Raw genomic sequence first — 19,390 nt, forward strand, 5'->3', positions numbered from 1 at the left:
GCGGCATCAGCAGCAGGACAAAGCAAGTAACAATAGCAGCAGGTAACAGTAGCAGCAACAGTAGTAACAGCAGCAGAGCAGAGCAAGTAACAGTAGCAGCAACAGTAGTAACAACAGTAGTAGCAGAGCAAGTAACAGTAGCAGTGACAGTAGTAACAACAGTAGCAGCAGAGCAAGTAACAGTAGTAGTGGGACAAACTCGTAGGCAATGGATCGGTGATTTGTTGGATGACATTCATCATGCAACAGTTATAACACGGAGAGATATGTGGCTAGCTCCCGTTCGTCAATGTGATGTAGGCATGCATTCCGTATGTAGTCATACGTGCTTAGGGTAAAGAACTTGAATGACATCTATTGTCCATCCCTCCCGTGGCAGCGGGGTCCAAATGGATACTACGGGATATTAAGGTTCTCCTTTTAATAAAGTACCGGACCAACGCATTAGCACTTGGTGAACACATGAACTCCTAAAACTATGGTCATCACAGGGAGTGGTTCCGGTTATTGTCACTCCAGGGTTGCCGGATCATAACACATAGTAGGTAACTACAACTTGCAAGATCGGATCTAAAACACACATATATTGGTGACAACATAATAATTTCAGATCTGAATTTATGGCACTCGGGCCCTAGCGACAAGAATTAAGCATGGCAAAGTAGTAGCAACATCAATCTCAGAACATAGTGGATACTAGGGATCAATCCCCGTCAAAACTAACTCGATTACATGATAGATCTCATCCTACTCATCACCGCCCAGAGAGCCTATGAATAGATTACTCACGAACGATGAAGAGCTTCATCGAATTGGAGAGAGAAGAAGGTTGATGATGATGATGGCGACGATCTCCTTGATCCGGAGCCCAAAACGGACTCTAGATCTGCCCTCCAGGGCAAGAACGGGATGTGGTGGCACCTCTGGATCGTGAAACGCGATAAACTCTTCTCTCTTGATTTTTTCCGGGACGAAAGGGAATAAATAGCACTGGAATTGGGGGCGGCAGAGCCACGTGGGCCCCACAAGCCTGGTAGCCGCGGCCAGGGGGGAGGCCGCGGCTACAGGGCTTGTGGCCCAGTGGCCCGTCCCCTCTGGTGGATCTTTGCGTAGGTATTTTTCATATTTTCTAGAAATATTCTCCATAAATTTTCATGACGTTCCGAGAACTTTCATTTCTGCACAAAAACAACACCATGGCACTTCTGCAGAAAACAGCGTCAGTCCGGGTTAGTTCCATTCAAATCATGCTAATTAGAGTCCAAAACAAGGGCAAAAGAGTTTGGAAAAGTAGATACGATGGAGACGTATCAACTCCCCCAAGCTTAGAACCTTGCTTGTCCTCAAGCAACTCAATTGACAAACTGAAAGAGAAAGAAAAGCTTGTTGTTGCAACTATCACTACTGGAAAACAGTAATTTCCCATCAGCCAGGGCTTTGCCGTCTGCTGGCTGATGGCAAAGACCCTCTTTCCCGTCAGCTGACCTAAAGCGGACGGTAAAGGTCTCACTGATGGTAAAAAGGATATTTGCCATCGGCCAGGGCTTTGCCATCCGTCAACGGACGGCAGAGGTATTGAAGGCAGACGGCAAACCTTTCCCACCCCACCTCTCCTCTCTCCCCACCCTAGCCCGCCCCACCCCACCCCTTTGCCGTCAGCCTAACGCACTTTGCCGTCTGCGACAGACGGCAAACGGGATGGACCCCCTAACATTAACGGTCGTCCTGCCCACCGGCGCGCTCCCCCACTCTCTCTCCCCTCTCTCTCCACCGCAACCTCCACCCCCAGCGCCGCTGACGCCACCCCACCCCAGCGCCGCCGCCCCACCACAACACCCCCACACCATCCCAAGGCCGCCGCCCCACCCCACCCCAGCGCCGCCACCCCACCCCAGCGCCTCCGCCGCCACGCCACCGCACGCTCTCCTCGCGCCCCTCACCCTGTGGCCCTCCTCCCCGCGCCTCTCCTCCTCGCGCCCCTCCCCCCTGCGGCCCTCCTCCCCATGCCCTCCTTAGGCCCCTCCCCCCTGCGGCCCTCCTCCTCGCGCCTCTCCTCCCTACGCCACCGGATCGAGGTCAGTTTTTTTAGCTTTTTTTGTAATAGTTTTGTTTAATTAGTTATAGGTTTTAGGTTTGTTTTGTCTTAGGTTTAGTTTTAGTTTAGGTTTAGTTTTAGTTTAGTTTACGTTTATGTTTAGTCTTAGGTTAGTTTCCTGTGTAGTAGAAGAAAATAAGAAAAAGTAGAAGAAGAAGAATAAGTAGAAGAAGAAAAAAGGAGAAGAAGAAGAAGAAGAGCTAGAGGAGGAGGAGGAGAAGAAGAAGAAAAGAAGAAGAAGGAGAAGAAGAATAATAGGAAAAAAGAAAAAAGAAAATAAGGATAAGGATAAGAATAAGAATAAGAAGAAGAAGAAAAATACGAGAGGAAGAGAAGAATAAGAGGAAAAAATAAAATAGAAAATAAGAAGAAGAAGAAGAAGAAAAATAGAAGAGGAAGAGAAGAAGAAGAAAAGGACCTTGGTTAGCTCATGAATATTATATACTTAGCTTGTTTTCCTCTAAAATGGGATAATTAGCCCATTTAGCTCCAAAAAGACATAATTAGGTAATTGAGCTCCAACAAGAGGAGAAGAGGTGAAGAAATAGGCAAAATGAAAAGAAAGAAGAGGAAGAAGAAGAAGAAGAAGAGAAGAAGGAGAAGGAGGAGGAGGAGGAGGAGAAGGCCAAGGACCTTCTAGTCCTTCTCCTCCTCCTCCTTCTCCTCCTTCTCCTCCTTCTTCTTGATTTCTTATTCTTCTCCTCCTCCTCCTCTTTCTTCTCCTCTTTCATATTATCCTTGCTTTAATTTCCCCTACAATGACATATTTAGCCCATTTAGCTCCAAAATACCATAATAAGCTCAAAATGGCATAAGAACCTTGGTTAGCTCATGAAAATTATATACTTAGCTTGCTTTCCTCTAAAATGGGATAATTAGCCCATTTAGCTCCAAAAGACATAATTAGGTAATTTAGCTCCAACAAGAGGAGAAGAGGAGAAAAAATAGGCAAAATGAAAAGAAAAAAGAAGAAGAAGAAGAAGAAGAAGAGAAGAAGGAGAAGGAGGAGGATGAGGAGGAGGAGGAGAAGGCCAAGGACCTTCTAGTCCTTCTCCTCCTCCTCCTTCTCCTCCTTCTCCTCCTTCTTCTTGATTTCTTCTTATTCTCCTCCTCCTCCTCTTTATTCTCCTCTTTCACATTACCCTTGCTTTAATTTCCCCAACAATGGCATAATTAGCCCATTTAGCTACAAAATACAATAATAAGCTCAAAATGGCATAAGAACCTTGGTTATCTCATGAATATTATTTTCTTATCTTGTTTTCCTCTAAAATGGGATAATTAGCCCATTTAGCTCCCAAAAGACATAATTATTAATTTAGCTCCAACAAGAGGAGAAGAGGAGAAGAAATAGGAAAAACGAAAAAAAGAAGAAGAAGAAGAAGAAGAAGAAGAAGAAGAGAAGGAGAAGGAGGAGGAGGAGGAGGAGAAGGCCAAGGACCTTCTAAACCTTCTCCTCCTCCTCCTTCTCCTCCTTCTCCTCCTTCTTCTTGATTTCTTCTTCTTCTCCTCCTCCTCCTCTTTCTTATCCTCTTCCATATTATCCTTGCTTTAATTAACCCAACAATGACATAATTAGCCCATTTAGCTCCAAAATAGCATAATAAGCTAAAAATGGCATAAGTACCTTGGTTAGCTCATGAATATTATATACTTAGCTTGTTTTCCTCTAAAATGGGATAATTAGGCCATTTAGCTCCAAAAATCCATAATTAGGTAAATTAGCTCCAACAAGAGGAGAAGAGGAGAAGAAATAGGCAAAATGAAAAGAAAGAAGAAGAAGAAGAAGAAGAAGAAGAAGAAGAAGAGAAGAAGAAGGAGGAGGAGGAGGAGGAGGAGGAGGAGGAGAAGGAGAAGGCTAAGGACCTTCTAGTCCTTCTCCTCCTCCTCCTTCTCCTCCTCCTCCTTCTCCTCCTCCTCCTTCTCCTCCTTCTGCTCCTTCATGATTTCTTCTTCTTCTCCTCTTCCTCCTCTTTCTTCTCCTCTTTCATATTATCCTTGCTTTAATGTCCCCAACAATGACATAATTAGCCCATTTAGCTCCAAAATACCATAATAATCTCAAAATGGCATGAGAACCTTGGTTAGCTCATGAATATTATATACTTAGCTTGTTTTCCTCTAAAATGGGATAATTAGCCCGTTTAGCTCCAAAAAGACATAATTAGGTAATTTAGCTCCAACAAGAGGAGAAGAGGAGAAGAAATAGGAAAAATGAAAAGAAAGAAGAAGAAGAAGAAGAAGAGAAGAAGGAGAAGGAGGAGGAGGAGGAGGAGGAGGAGGACAAGGCCATGGACCTTCTAGTCCTTCTCCTTCTCCTCCTTCTTCTTGATTTCTTCTTCTTCTCCTCCTCCTCCTCTTTCTTCTCCTCTTTAATATTATCCTTGCTTTAATAAACCCACAATGACATAATTAGCCCATTTAGCTCCAAAATAAAATAATAAGCTCAAAATGGCATCAGAACCTTGGTTAGCTCATGAATATTATATTCTTAGCTTGTTTTCCTCTAAAATGGGATAATTAGCCCAGTTAGCTCCAAAAAGACATAATTAGGTAATTTAGCTCCAACAAGAGGAGAAGAGGATAATAAATAGGCAAAATGAAAAGAAAGAAGAAGAAGAAGAGAAGAAGGAAAAGGAGGAGGAGGAGGAGGAGAAGGAGAAGGCCAAGGACCTTCTAGTCCTTCTCCTCCTCCTCCTTCTCCTCCTTCTCCTCCTTCTTCTGGATTTCTTCTTCTCCTCCTCCTCCTCCTCTTTCTTCTCGTCTTTCATATTATCCTTGCTTTAATTTCCCAAACAATGACATAATTAGCCCAGTTAGCTCCAAAATACCGTAATAAGCTCAAAATGGCATAAGAACCTTGGTTAGCTCATGAATATAATATACTTAGCTTGTTTTCTTCTAAAATGGGATAATAAACACATTCAGCTCCAAAAAGACATAATTAGGTAATTTAGCTCCAACAAGAGGAGAAGAGGAGAATAAATAGGCAAAATGAAAAGAAAGAAGAAGAAGAAGAAGAAGAAGAGAAGAAGGAGAAGCAGGAGGAGGAGGAGGAGGAGGAGAAGGCCAAGGACCTTCTAGTCCTTCTCCCCCTCCTCCTCCTTCTCCTCCATCTTCTTGATTTCTTCTTCTTCTCCTCCTCCTCCTCTTTCTTCTCCTCTTTCATATTATCCTTGCTTTAATTAACCCAACAATGACATAATTAGCCCATTTAGCTCCAAAATACCATAATAAGCTCAAAATGGCATAAGAACCTTGGTTAGCTCATGAATATTATATTCTTAGGTTGTTTTCCTCTAAAATGGGATAATTAGCCCATTTAGCTCCAGAAAGACATAATTAGGTAATTTAGCTCCAACAAGAGGAGAAGAGGAGAATAAATAGGCAAAATGAAAAGAAAGAAGAAGAAGAAGAGAAGAAGGAGAAGGAGGAGGAGGAGGAGGAGAAGGAGAAGGCCAAGGACCTTCTAGTCCTTCTCCTCCTCCTCCTTCTCCTCCTTCTCCTCCTTCTGGATTTCTTCTTCTCCTCCTCCTCCTCCTCTTTCTTATCCTCTTTCATATTATCCTTGCTTTAATTTCCCAAACAATGACATAATTAGCCCAGTTAGCTCCAAAATATCATAATAAGCTCAAAATGGCATAAGAACCTTGGTTAGCTCATGAATATTATATACTTAGCTTGTTTTCCTCTAAAATGGGATAATAAACACATTCAGCTCCAAAAAGACATAATTAGGTAATTTAGCTCCAACAAGAGGAGAAGAGGAGAAGAAATAGGCAAAATGAAAAGAAAGAAGAAGAAGAAGAAGAAGAAGAAGAGAAGAAGGAGAAGCAGGAGGAGGAGGAGGAGAAGGCCAAGGACGTTCTAGTCCTTCTCCTCCTCCTCCTCCTCCTCCTTCTCCTCCTTCTTCTTGATTTCTTCTTCTTCTCCTCCTCCTCCTCTTTCTTCTGCTCTTTCATATTATCCTTGCTTTAATTAACCCAACAATGACATAGTTAGCCCATTTAGCTCCAAAATACCATAATCAGCCCAAAATGGCATAAGAACCTTGGTTAGCTCATGAATATTATATTCTTAGCTTGTTTTCCTCTAAAATGGGATAATTAGCCCAGTTAGCTCCAAAAAGACATAATTAGGTAATTTAGCTCCAACAAGAGGAGAAGAGGAGAATAAATAGGCAAAATGAAAAGAAAGAAGAAGAAGAAGAGAAGAAGGAAAAGGAGGAGGAGGAGGAGGAGAAGGAGAAGGCCAAGGACCTTCTAGTCCTTCTCCTCCTCCTCCTTCTCCTCCTTCTCCTCCTTCTTCTGGATTTCTTCTTCTCCTCCTCCTCCTCCTCTTTCTTCTCGTCTTTCATATTATCCTTGCTTTAATTTCCCAAACAATGACATAATTAGCCCAGTTAGCTCCAAAATACCATAATAAGCTCAAAATGGCATAAGAACCTTGGTTAGCTCATGAATATAATATACTTAGCTTGTTTTCTTCTAAAATGGGATAATAAACACATTCAGCTCCAAAAAGACATAATTAGGTAATTTAGCTCCAACAAGAGGAGAAGAGGAGAAGAAATAGGCAAAATGAAAAGAAAGAAGAAGAAGAAGAAGAAGAAGAGAAGAAGGAGAAGCAGGAGGAGGAGGAGGAGGAGGAGAAAGCCAAGGACCTTCTAGTCCTTCTCCTCCTCCTCCTCCTTCTCCTCCATCTTCTTGATTTCTTCTTCTTCTCCTCCTCCTCCTCTTTCTTCTCCTCTTTCATATTATCCTTGCTTTAATTAACCCAACAATGACATAATTAGCCCATTTAGCTCCAAAATACCATAATAAGCTCAAAATGGCATAAGAACCTTGGTTAGCTCATGAATATTATATTCTTAGCTTGTTTTCCTCTAAAATGGGATAATTAGCCCATTTAGCTCCAGAAAGACATAATTAGGTAATTTAGCTCCAACAAGAGGAGAAGAGGAGAATAAATAGGCAAAATGAAAAGAAAGAAGAAGAAGAAGAGAAGAAGGAGAAGGAGGAGGAGGAGGAGGAGAAGGAGAAGGCCAAGGACCTTCTAGTCCTTCTCCTCCTCCTCCTTCTCCTCCTTCTCCTCCTTCTGGATTTCTTCTTCTCCTCCTCCTCCTCCTCTTTCTTATCCTCTTTCATATTATCCTTGCTTTAATTTCCCAAACAATGACATAATTAGCCCAGTTAGCTCCAAAATATCATAATAAGCTCAAAATGGCATAAGAACCTTGGTTAGCTCATGAATATTATATACTTAGCTTGTTTTCCTCTAAAATGGGATAATAAACACATTCAGCTCCAAAAAGACATAATTAGGTAATTTAGCTCCAACAAGAGGAGAAGAGGAGAAGAAATAGGCAAAATGAAAAGAAAGAAGAAGAAGAAGAAGAAGAAGAAGAGAAGAAGGAGAAGCAGGAGGAGGAGGAGGAGAAGGCCAAGGACGTTCTAGTCCTTCTCCTCCTCCTCCTCCTCCTCCTCCTTCTCCTCCTTCTTCTTGATTTCTTCTTCTTCTCCTCCTCCTCCTCTTTATTCTGCTCTTTCATATTATCCTTGCTTTAATTAACCCAACAATGACATAGTTAGCCCATTTAGCTCCAAAATACCATAATCAGCCCAAAATGGCATAAGAACCTTGGTTAGCTCATGAATATTATATTCTTAGCTTGTTTTCCTCTAAAATGGCATAATTAGCCCATTTAGCTCCAAAAATACATAATTAGATAATTTAGCTCCAACAAGAGGAGAAGAGGAGAATAAATAGGCAAAATGAAAAGAAAGAAGAAGAAGAAGAAGAAGAAGAAGAGAAGGAGGAGGAGGAGGAGGAGGAGGAGAAGGAGAAGGCCAAGGACCTTCTAGTCCTTCTCCTCCTCCTCCTTCTCCTCCTTCTTCTTGATTTCTTCTTCTTCTCCTCCTCCTCCTCTTTCTTCTCCTCTTTCATATTATACTTGCTTTAATTTCCCCAACAATGACATAATTAGCCCATTTAGCTCCAAAATAGCATAATAAGCTAAAAATGGCATAAGAACCTTGGTTAGCTCATGAATATGATATACTTAGCTTGTTTTCCTATAAAATGGGATAATTAGACCATTATTTCCAAAAATACATAATTAGGTAATTTAGCTCCGACAAGAGGAGAAGAGGAGAAGAAATAGGAAAAATGAAAAGAAAGAAGAAGAATAAGAAGAATAAGAAGAGAAGAAGGAGAAGGAGGAGGAGGAGGAGGAGGAGGAGAAGGCCAAGGACCTTCTAGTCCTTCTCCTCCTCCTCCTTCTCCTCCTTCTTCTTGATTTCTTCTTCTTCTCCTCCTCCTCCTCTTTCTTCTCCTCTTTAATATTATCCTTGCTTTAATTAACCCAACAATGACATAATTAGCCCATTTAGCTCCAAAATAAAATAATAAGCTCAAAATGGCATCAGAACCTTGGTTAGCTCATGATTATATTCTTAGCTTGTTTTCCTCTAAAATTGGATAATTAGCCCATTTAGCTCCAAAAAGACATAATTAGGTAATTTAGCTCCAACAAGAGGAGAATAGGAAAATAAATAGGCAAAATGAAAAGAAAGAAGAAGAACAAGAGAAGAAGGAGAAGGAGGAGGAGGAGGAGAAGGAGAAGGCCAAGGACCTGCTAGTCCTTCTCCTCCTCCTCCTCCTTCTCCTCTTTCTGGATTTCTTCTTCTCCTCCTCCTCCTCCTCTTTCTTCTTCTCTTTCATATTGTACTTGCTTTAATTTCCCAAACAATGACATAATTAGCCCAGTTAGCTCCAAAATACCATAATAAGCTCAAAATGGCATAAGAACCTTGGTTAGCTCATGAATATTATATACTTAGCTTGTTTTCCTCTAAAATGGGATAATAAACACATTCAGCTCCAAAAAGACATAATTAGGTAATTTAGCTCCAACAAGAGGAGAAGAGGAGAAGAAATAGGCAAAATGAAAAGAAAGAAGAAGAAGAAGAAGAAGAAGAAGAGAAGAAGGAGAAGCAGGAGGAGGAGGAGGAGGAGGAGAAGGCCAAGGACCTTCTAGTCCTTCTCCTCCTCCTCCTTCTCCTCCTTCTTCTTGATTTCTTCTTCTTCTCCTAATCCTCCTCTTTCTTCTCCTCTTTCATATTATCCTTGCTTTAATCAACCCAACAATGACATAGTTAGCCCATTTAGCTCCAAAATACCATAATAAGCTCAAAATGGCATAAGAACCTTGGTTAGCTCGTGAATATTATATTCTTAGCTTGTTTTCCTCTAAAATGGGATAATTAGCCCGTTTATCTCCAAAAAGACATAATTAGGTAATTTAGCTCCAACAAGAGGAGAAGAGGAGAATAAATAGGAAAAATGAAAAGAAAGAAGAAGAAGAAGAGAAGATGGAGAAGGAGAAGGCCAAGGACCTTCTAGTCCTTCTCCTCCTCCTCCTTCTCCTCCTTCTCCTCCTTCTTCCGGATTTCTTCTTCTCCTCCTCCTCCTCCTCCTCTTTCTTCTCCTCTTTCATATTATCCTTGCTTTAATTTCCCAAACAATGACATAATTAGCCCAGTTAGCTCCAAAATACCATAATAAGCTCAAAATGGCATAAGAACCTTGGTTAGCTCATGAATATTATATAATTAGCTTGTTTTTCTCTAAAATGGGATAATAAACACATTCAGCTCCAAAAAGACATAATTAGGTAATTTAGTTCCAACAAGAGGAGAAGAGGAGAATAAATAGGCAAAATGAAAAGAAAGAAGAAGAAGAAGAAGAAGAGAAGAAGGAGAAGCAGGAGGAGGAGGAGGAGGAGGAGGAGAAGGCCAAGGACCTTCTAGTCCTTCTCCTCCTCCTCCTCCTCCTGCTTCTCCTCCTTCTTCTTGATTTCTTATTATTCTCCTCCTCCTCCTCTTTCTTCTCCTCTTTCATATTATCCTTGCTTTAATTAACCCAACAATGACATAGTTAGCCCATTTAGCTCCAAAATACCATAATAAGCTCAAAATGGCATAAGAACCTTGGTTAGCTCATGAATATTATATTCTTAGCTTGTTTTCCTCTAAAATGGGATAATTAGCCCATATAGCTCCAAAAATACATAATTAGATAATTTAGCTCCAAAAAGAGGAGAAGAGGAGAATAAATAGGCAAAATGAAAAGAAAGAAGAAGAAGAAGAAGAAGAAGAAGAAGAGAAGAAGGAGGAGGAGGAGGAGGAGGAGGAGAAGGAGAAGGCCAAGGACCTTCTAGTCCTTCTCCTCCTCCTCCTGCTCCTCCTTCTCCTCCTTCTTCTTGATTTCTTCTTCTTCTCCTCCTCCTCCTCTTTCTTCTCCTCTTTCATATTATACTTGCTTTAATTTCCCCAACAATGACATAATTAGCCCATTTAGCTCCAAAATACCATAATAAGCTCAAAATGGCATAAGAACCTTGGTTAGCTCATGAATATTATATACTTAGCTTGTTTTCCTATAAAATGGGATAATTAGACCATTTAGTTCCAAAAAGACATAATTAGGTAATTTAGCTCCGACAAGAGGAGAAGAGGAGAAGAAATAGGCAAAATGAAAAGAAAGAAGAAGAACAAGAAGAAGAAGAGAAGAAGGAGAAGGAGGAGGAGGAGGAGGAGGAGAAGGCCAAGGACCTTCTAGTCCTTCTCCTCCTCCTCCTTCTCCTCCTTCTCCTCCTTCTTCTTGATTTCTTCTTCTTCTCCTCCTCCTCCTCTTTATTCTCCTCTTTCATATTATCCTTGCTTTAATTAACCCATTTAGCTCCAAAATGCCATAATAAGCTAAAAATGGCATAAGAACCTTGGTTAGCTCATGAATATTATATTCTTAGTTTGTTTTCTGCTAAAAATGACATAATTACCTGAAAAACATCATATTTTGTTCTTCTTCTGACTTTCTTATTCACATTTTTGCAGATTGGATATACTACATGCATGGAAGCTGGCATTCATGGAGTTGAACAATGTCGATGGATGAACTTTATATGTATATCATCTAGTTTTCATTTGAGGTGATGAACAATGTCGAACTATATGTATATGTATATATGGATAAACAGTGCAATACTTTGTATGTTGGTTCTTTCGATATATGGGGATGTACATTGATTTATATATATATATATATCATATATGTGTGGTGAATTATATATATGTGTTGGCAAGTATATGTGTGGTGAACTATATATCATATATGTGTGGTGAATTATATAAATGTGATGTCAAATATATATATATATATATGTGATGTGAAACAATATAAAACAAAAAAAACAGGTACTATATGGGCTCTTTGTCGTCTGCCAGCTGATGACAAAGACATGTGCCATCAGTTGGCAGATGGCAAAGGTGCCACATGGCACCCAGCTGTGCATCCTGGGGTGTCTATATAGGCTCTTTGCCGTCAGCCTCCAGGGTGGGTAGACGGCAAAGAAGAGGGCACAGAGGAGGGGGGGGAGGAGGAGGCAGACGACAAAGAGTGGAGGGGGGGGGGGCAGACGGCAAAGATTGGAGGGGGGAGGGGAGGAGGAGGCAGACGGCAAAGATGAAGGGGGAGGCAGACGGCAAAGAGTGGAGGGGGGAGGAGGAGGAGGCTGACGGCAAAGATAAAGGGGGAGGCAGACGACAAAGATAAAGGGGGAGGCAGATAGCAAAGAGCTTTGCCGTCCGCTTTGGGGGGGGGGGGGGCAGACGACAAAGAAGATCCTATGACGTCGTAGGCTGACGTAGAAATTTTGCCGGCCGTGAGAATCTTTGCCGTCTGCTGTTTTGTCTTTGCCGTCCAGGATTTTTTTTCTTTGCCATCTGTGATGGCAGACGGCAAAGAAGCTGATTCCTGTAGTGTATGTCTAACTCATAACAAGAATTATAGCAAGATCACAAGTTAACCACATAAGCAAGTGACACATAGGACTCACGGTAAACTAATATCAATGGCATAAACAGCTAGCGAGCAAATAATAATGAGTTTCAGATACCAACAATTCAATCAAAACAAGCATGAAGCAATATGAATAGGTGGTATCTCGCTAGCTCTATCTGAGACCGCAAAACATAAATGCAGAGAACTTTCAAAGGTCAGGGGCTGACTAAACATTGTAATTCATAGCAACGAAGATCCAGTCATAGTCATACTCAATATCAATCAACAGCAAAGCATAAAAATGACAGAGGTGCTCTCTAATTTGTGCTTATATAAGAAGAGGATGACTCAACAGGAAAATAAATAAACAGGCCCTTCGCAGAGGGAAGCATTGATTTGCAGAGGTGCCAGAGCTCAAGCTTTGAAAACAAAGATAATAATTTTGGGTGGCATGCTTTCATTGTCAACGCAATGACCAAGAGTTCTCAATATCTTCCATGCTATTCATGCTATAGGCGGTTCCCAAATAGAAAAGTAAAGTTTTAACTCCCCACCACCAACCAATCACACTCCACGGCTAGCCGAATCCTCGGGTACCGTCCATACTAACATCAATCCGGGGGGAGTCTTGTTTTACAGTTATGTTTTCGATTTAAGCGTGGAACTGGGCATTCCCATTACCGGCCCCTTTCTCGTGAATGACAGTGAATAAACACATGTCGAGGATAACACGCCTAACATGGAAGATACCAATAGCCCCCTGTCACCACATGAGCGGTTCAGGCATGCAAAACAGATTATTTCTTGAAGGTTTAGAGAATGGCACATGCAAATTTACTTGGAATGGCAGGTAGATACCGCAAATAGGTAGGTATGGTGGACTCTCATGGAAAAACTTTTGGGTTTATGGAAGTGAATGTATAAGCAGTATTCCGCTTAGTACAAGTGAAGGCTAGCAAAAGACTGGGAAGCGACCAACTAGAGAGCGACAACAGTCATCGAGATGCAATGAGTTTGACTAACATTGAGTGCAAGCATGAGCAGGATATAAATCACCATGAACACGAACATGATAGAGGCTATGTTGATTTTGTTTCAACTACATGCATGAACATGCGCCAAGTCAAGCCACTTGAATCATTCAAAGGAGAATACCATCCTATCATACTACATCATAGTCATCTCAAAATCTATGTTGGCATTCAAGACAAACCATTATAAGCTCCTAGCTAATTAAGCATGGCATCAGAAACTATGATCTCTCAGTTGTCATTGCAAACATGGTTCTCTCACAACAAAGATGAATCTAGGACGACAAGCTAGTCATATTTACAAAAACAAAATAGATAGAGTTCATACCAGCTTTTCTAGTCTCAGTCACTTCATCATATATCATCATTATTTACTTTCACTTGCACGATCGAACGATGTGAACATGCCCGTGCATTGGACTAAAGCTGAATCTGCAGGCAAACACAAAGGAGAAGACAAAGTAATATGGCTCTGTAACAAATGAACACGTATGCATGCGAGAGCCACTAAACATTGTAACCATGGTCTTCTACCTCGACTCAAAGAAAAAGAAAACTATTTACACGGGAAAGCTCCCAACAAGCAAAAGAAGAAAGGAAAATCTTTTTGGGTTTTCTCAAAAGGTCATAAAACAAAAAAACAAGAAAACGAAAATAAACTAGCGTAGATAATACAGTGGCAAAGTGTAAACACCGACTAACAAAGTGAAAGCATAAGCATGAATGTAAAGTTGGTGCAAACACGTACTCCCCCAAGCTTAGGCTTTTTGCCTAGCTTGGTCTACTCCCAAGGTTGGTGTGGGTGATACCCAAAATCATAATGTGGGTTGTACGGGAACGCTGCAGCCACTACATGAATAGCTGCTTCGCGGAGACGAGAAGTCTCAGCCTCCCTCTCATACTCCTCTGCTTCTTCAATGGTTATGTAATATCTTCGTTTTATCTGAAAGTCAAAGAAGGCAGGAGAAGGAAGCATAATATGAAAAGCACGCTGCCGGTTAAATACTAACCTGTAAACAAGGGATTCCTCATCCCTCTTGAGAAACTGATAGCGTGTCAGAGCGACGCGATCAAGGTACGCTGTACGGAGAAGGGGATCTCCTAAACGGATGGGTAATCCAAGAAAATTTGCTAAGCGCGTAGCATAAATCCCACCAAAGAAATCCCCATCAATGGTATTATTATTCAGCCTCCTTGCTATTATAGCTCCCATGTTGAAGCTCCTGTCACCTGTTACTGCGCTCTTAAGGATACTAAGGTCGGATGCCCATAGGTGACAATGTTAAACCTTGCCGTTAATGCATCTACCTATGAAGAGGGGAAAGTAGTGCTAGCCAGGGAAATGAATGCTTCCTATGGTAGCTTGCGTGATGTCTCTAGTTTCTCCAACAGATATACTAGAGACAAAATCTCTAACCGAAGACTTAGCAGGATCATTAAGACTACCCCCATCGGGTATCTTGCAAATCCTATTGAAATCCTCCAAATCCATGGTGTAGGATTTATCATATAGATCAAACAGTATGGATGAGTCACGACCAACTGAAAATTTAAATCTACGCACGAAAGAGGCAGTGAGCATAGCATACTGTTTACATTTATCTGAGAGGAATTCTTCTAACCCGGCATTGCGGACAAGTGTATCAAATTCATCCTTGAAGCCTGCTTCGATCATGAACTCATCGGATGGCCATTCACATGGTTGTACCGGTGCGTCCCTTAGTTGATAAGGATCAGGCTCCCGAATAGAAAGACGGGGACCCTTCTTACTTGAGAAACCACCATGAAACTTCCTCCTAAACATAATTTCTTTTTGCTAAAGTTTTTGAAGTTCAAGAGAAAAGTGAATAAAGACCAACCACACCTTGTAGCAACTACTCCTACTAGTGCCTAGAGATCGTATCACGCGTTAAAACTACTTGGGACCAGCTAAAATCAACATTTCAAGCTCAAGAACAGGGTCACAAAGGTAGCAAGAATACGCGAAGAATAAAGCACTAGAGTAGAAAATAATTGGACCAATGGAGGAGTCACTTACCAAGGAGTAATTTCCCCAAAACGTTTCGGAGAATTGTGCTTTGAGCAAGGAGATCGAAAATCACAGCCAAATGAGCAAGAACACGGGTTTGAGCTGCAAAACGATTTTTTCAGGAGGTAGAAGAAGAGGATGGGAGCTGGAATGAGTGGAGGGTGTCCCTGTGAGCCCCACAAACTTGGTAGCCGCGGCTACATGGCTTGTGGCCCACTGGTGTGGCCCCCAGGCCAGCTCTTAGTCCCAGTATTTTTCAAAAAATCCAGAAAAATCATATTTTATTTTCAGGACGATCGGAGAACTTTTATTTTTGGGGTACTTTTCTCCGGGACGCTAAGACAGAAAACAGGAAAAACTAAACTAAATCTATCATTTTTCTTCTAAGCAACAACAAGTGAAAGCTCAAAACAGAGGTATGTGACTCTTTGATTCATCCATTTCATGGTCATCGAAAGAAATCCGTCAATGGGGTTGATCAAATCCTCATGACAATACTTTTTCAAATCTCAAAAGGAAACGGAGAATTTTTGAATAGCCACTAAGTCACCTCAATGGGGATATGAATCTCCCCAACAAGAAAATCATACTTCATCTTAACACGAGGAATAGGGCATTCAAAGCTCCCAATAAGAATCGATGAAGTTTTTTCGATAGCATTGATGAAATGTACTTGATATCGTTTCTTCGGAAAGTGCACTGTATGCTCATTCCCATTGACATGGAAGGTGACATTGCCTTTGCTGCAATCTATAACAACCCTTGCGGTGTTTAAGAATGGTCTTCCAAGAATGACCGCCATGGCATCATCCTCAGGAAAATCCAGGATAACAAAGTCCGTTAAGATAGTAACGTTAGCAACCACAACAGGCACATCCTCGCAAAAGCCGACAGGGAAAGCAGTTGATTTGTCGACCATTTGGAGAGAAATTTCAGTGGGTGTCAACTTATCCAGTTCAAGTCTATGATAAAGAGAGAGAGGCATAACACTAACACCGGCTCCAAGGTCACACAAGGCAGTTCTTACGTGGTTTCCTTTAATGGAGCAAGGTATAGTGGGCACTCCGAGATCACCAAGTTTCTTAGGAGTTCCACCTTTGAAAGTGTAATTGGCTAGCATGATGGAGATCTCAAGATCTGGTATCTTCCGTTTATTAGTCACGATATCTTTCATGTACTTGGCATATGGAGACATTTTGAGCATATCAATTAACCGCATCTGCAGAAAGACGGGACTCAACATTTCAATAAAGCGCTCAAAATCCTCATCATCCTTTTTTGGATGGCTTAGGAGGAAAGGGCATAGGTTTCTGAACCCATGGCTCCCTTTCTTTACCATGCTTCCTAGCAGTGAAGTCATTCTTATCGTATCTCTTAGGTTGTGGGTTATCAGGATCAACTATAGGTTCAATCTCCACATCTTTATTGTTGCTAGGTTGAGCATTATTATGAACATCGTTGTCCATATTGTCACGAGGTTCCTGTTCATCACCAGATTGTGTTTCTGCATCAGACGCAGAAATATCATTTGGTTCTTCAGGTGTGACAGTATTTGGTGAACTGACATGTAGGTTTCTATCATCCTTCTTCTTCTTAGGATGACTGGGTGTATCAGCATTAATTCCTTGAGAATCTTGATCAATTCTCTTAGGATGGCCTTCAGGATACAAAGGTTCCTGAGTCATTTTGCCTCCTCTAGTAATGACTCTGACAGAGTTGTCATTTAATTCATTGAGCAAGTCGTTCTGAGCTTTAAGTACTTGTTCTACCTGAGTAGTAATCATAGAGGCATGTTTACTCAGAAGCTTCAGATCATTGACATTTCTGTCTACACAAGCACTTAAATGACTAAGCATACGAGTACTTTGTTCCAATTGTCTGCTAACATAATCATTGAAACTCTGTTGTTTGGCAACAAAGTTGTCAAATTCATCAAAGCATAGGCTAGCAGGTTTGTCAAAAGGAATATCACTCTCATCGAATCTACGCAGAGAATTCAGCTCTACTACTTGTATTGGGTTATCGAGACCATGGATCTCTTTGATGGGCTGTAGATTTTTGACTTCTTCAGATCTAATGCCTTTCTCTTGCATAGATTTCTTGGCTTCTTGCATATCTTCGGGACTGAAGAATAGAATACCTCTTTTCTTAGGAGTTGGCTTAGGAGGTGGTTCGGGAATAGTCCAAGCATTATCGTTGATCAAGATGTTATTCAGTAGGATCTCAGCTTGTTCTATAGTTCATTCCCTAAAAACACAACCGGCACAACTATCTAGGGGGTCTCTAGAAGCATCGATAAGTCCGTTATAGAAGATATCAAGTATCTCGTTCTTCTTAAGAGGGTGATCAGGTAAAGCATTTTGTAGCTGGATGAGCCTCCCCCAAGCTTGTGGGAGACTCTCTTCTTTGAGTTGAGCAAAGTTGTATATTTCCTGCAAGGTAGCTTGCTTCTTATGGGCAGGGAAATATTTCTCACAGAAGTAATAGACCATATCCTGGGGACTACTCACACATTCAGGAGCAAGAGAAGTGAACCAGGATTTAGTGTCATCCTTTAGAGAGAAAGGAAACAGCTTAAGGATATAGTAGTAGCGGATCTTCTCCTCACTAGTGAAAACGGTGGCTATATCGTGTAGTTTGGTAAGATGGGCTACGACCGTCTCAGACTCATAACCGTGGAGAGGATTAGATTGGACTAGAGAGGTTATCTCAGGGTCGACAGAGAATTCATAATCCTCATCGGTGATAAAGATAGGTGAAGTGGCAAACTTCCGGTCGTATTTCATCCTAGCTTTCAGAGATTTTTCCTTCCACTTGAGAAGTAATTTCTCAGTGTCATAGGCATCCTTACACGCAAAAAAATCCTCAGCTATCTATCCCTCCATAACATAACCCTCAGGTATATCAGGAAATTCATATCTAGGAGAGCTAGATCTAGCAGGAGCAAAAGCAGGTTCTATGTCAATAGTATCGGCAGTTTCAGAAGCATCACGAGCATTGGCAGTAACTCTAGCAATATGAGCATCAAGGAATACCCCTAGTGGCATATCAGGAAAATTAGTATCTCTAGTAGTATCAAGCATAGCATCATCAGGAAAAATAGCATCTCTAGCGTCATCAGGCAAGGCAGTATCAAGCATAGCATCATCAGGCAAAATAGCATCTCTAGCATCATCAGGCAAGGCAATATCAAGCATAGCATCATCAGGCAAAATAGCATCTCTAGCATCATCAGGCAAGGCAGTATGAAGCATAGCATCTCTAGTAGTATCAGGCATAGCATCTCTAGCAGTATCAGCCATAGTATCTCTAGCAGTAGCATCATAAGCATCATCAATAGCAGTAGCATCTCTAGCATCATCTAGCACAGGCGACATATCAAGATTTCTAGCAGGAGGTGGTGTCGCAAACTTACTCATAACTGAAGGTGGATCAAGTGTAGAGCTAGATGGCAGTTCCTTACCTCCCCTCGTAGTTGAGCGCAAGATTTTGGTTCTTGGATCTTTCAGATTCTTCATAGTGATCAGCAAATATAAATCCCAAGTGACTCGGAGAATATAGCTATCCTCCCCGGCAACGACGCTTGAAAAGAGCTGCTTCTAGTTGCTCAACAATTAGCAATTGTCTTGCAATGGCCCACCAGCGTGTGGGATCGGGGCAGTTTTCGAGGGTAGAGTATTCAACCCAAATTTGTTGGTTCGACACGATGGGAGTGAAAATATATTGTCCAGTATTAGCAGCTGAGTTGTCGGCTCAACCACACCTGAAAGATTAGTATCTGCAAGCAGGATATAAGCAGCAAAGGTAGTATGATAGCAACGGTGCCAGAAACGATCAGTTGACAAGCCAGACTATTCCTAACTGAAGTATCAATGGAGCTAGAAAAGTATTGTAGCAGGTAGTAGCAGTGTAACGAGTAGCAACAGTGGCAAGGAAAAGCAATAGTGACAGCAGTAGCAAGTGGCAATAGTAGCAAGTAACAGCAACATCAAGTAACAGTAGCAGCAACAGTAGCGACAGCAGCAGCAGGACAAAGCAAGTAACAATAGCAGCAAGTAACAGTAACAACAACAGTTGTAACAACATCAGACCAGAGCAAGTAACAGTAGCAGCAACAGTAGTAACAACAGTAGCAGCAGAGCAAGTAACAGTAGTAGTGACAGTAGTAACAACAGTAGCAGCAGAGCAAGTAACAGTAGCAGTGGGACAAACTCGTAGGCAATGGATCGGTGATTTGTTGGATGACATTCATCATGCAACAGTTATAACAGGGAGAGATATGTGGCTAGCTCCCGTTCGTCAATGTGATGTACGCATGCATTTCGTGTGTAGTCATACGTGCTTAGGGAAAAGAACTTGCATGACATCTATTTTCCATCCCTCCCGTGGTAG

The sequence above is a fragment of the Hordeum vulgare genome, chromosome 6H (genome assembly GCF_904849725.1).
Source record: "Hordeum vulgare subsp. vulgare chromosome 6H, MorexV3_pseudomolecules_assembly, whole genome shotgun sequence".
In the NCBI taxonomy this organism is placed as follows: Eukaryota; Viridiplantae; Streptophyta; class Magnoliopsida; order Poales; family Poaceae; genus Hordeum; species Hordeum vulgare.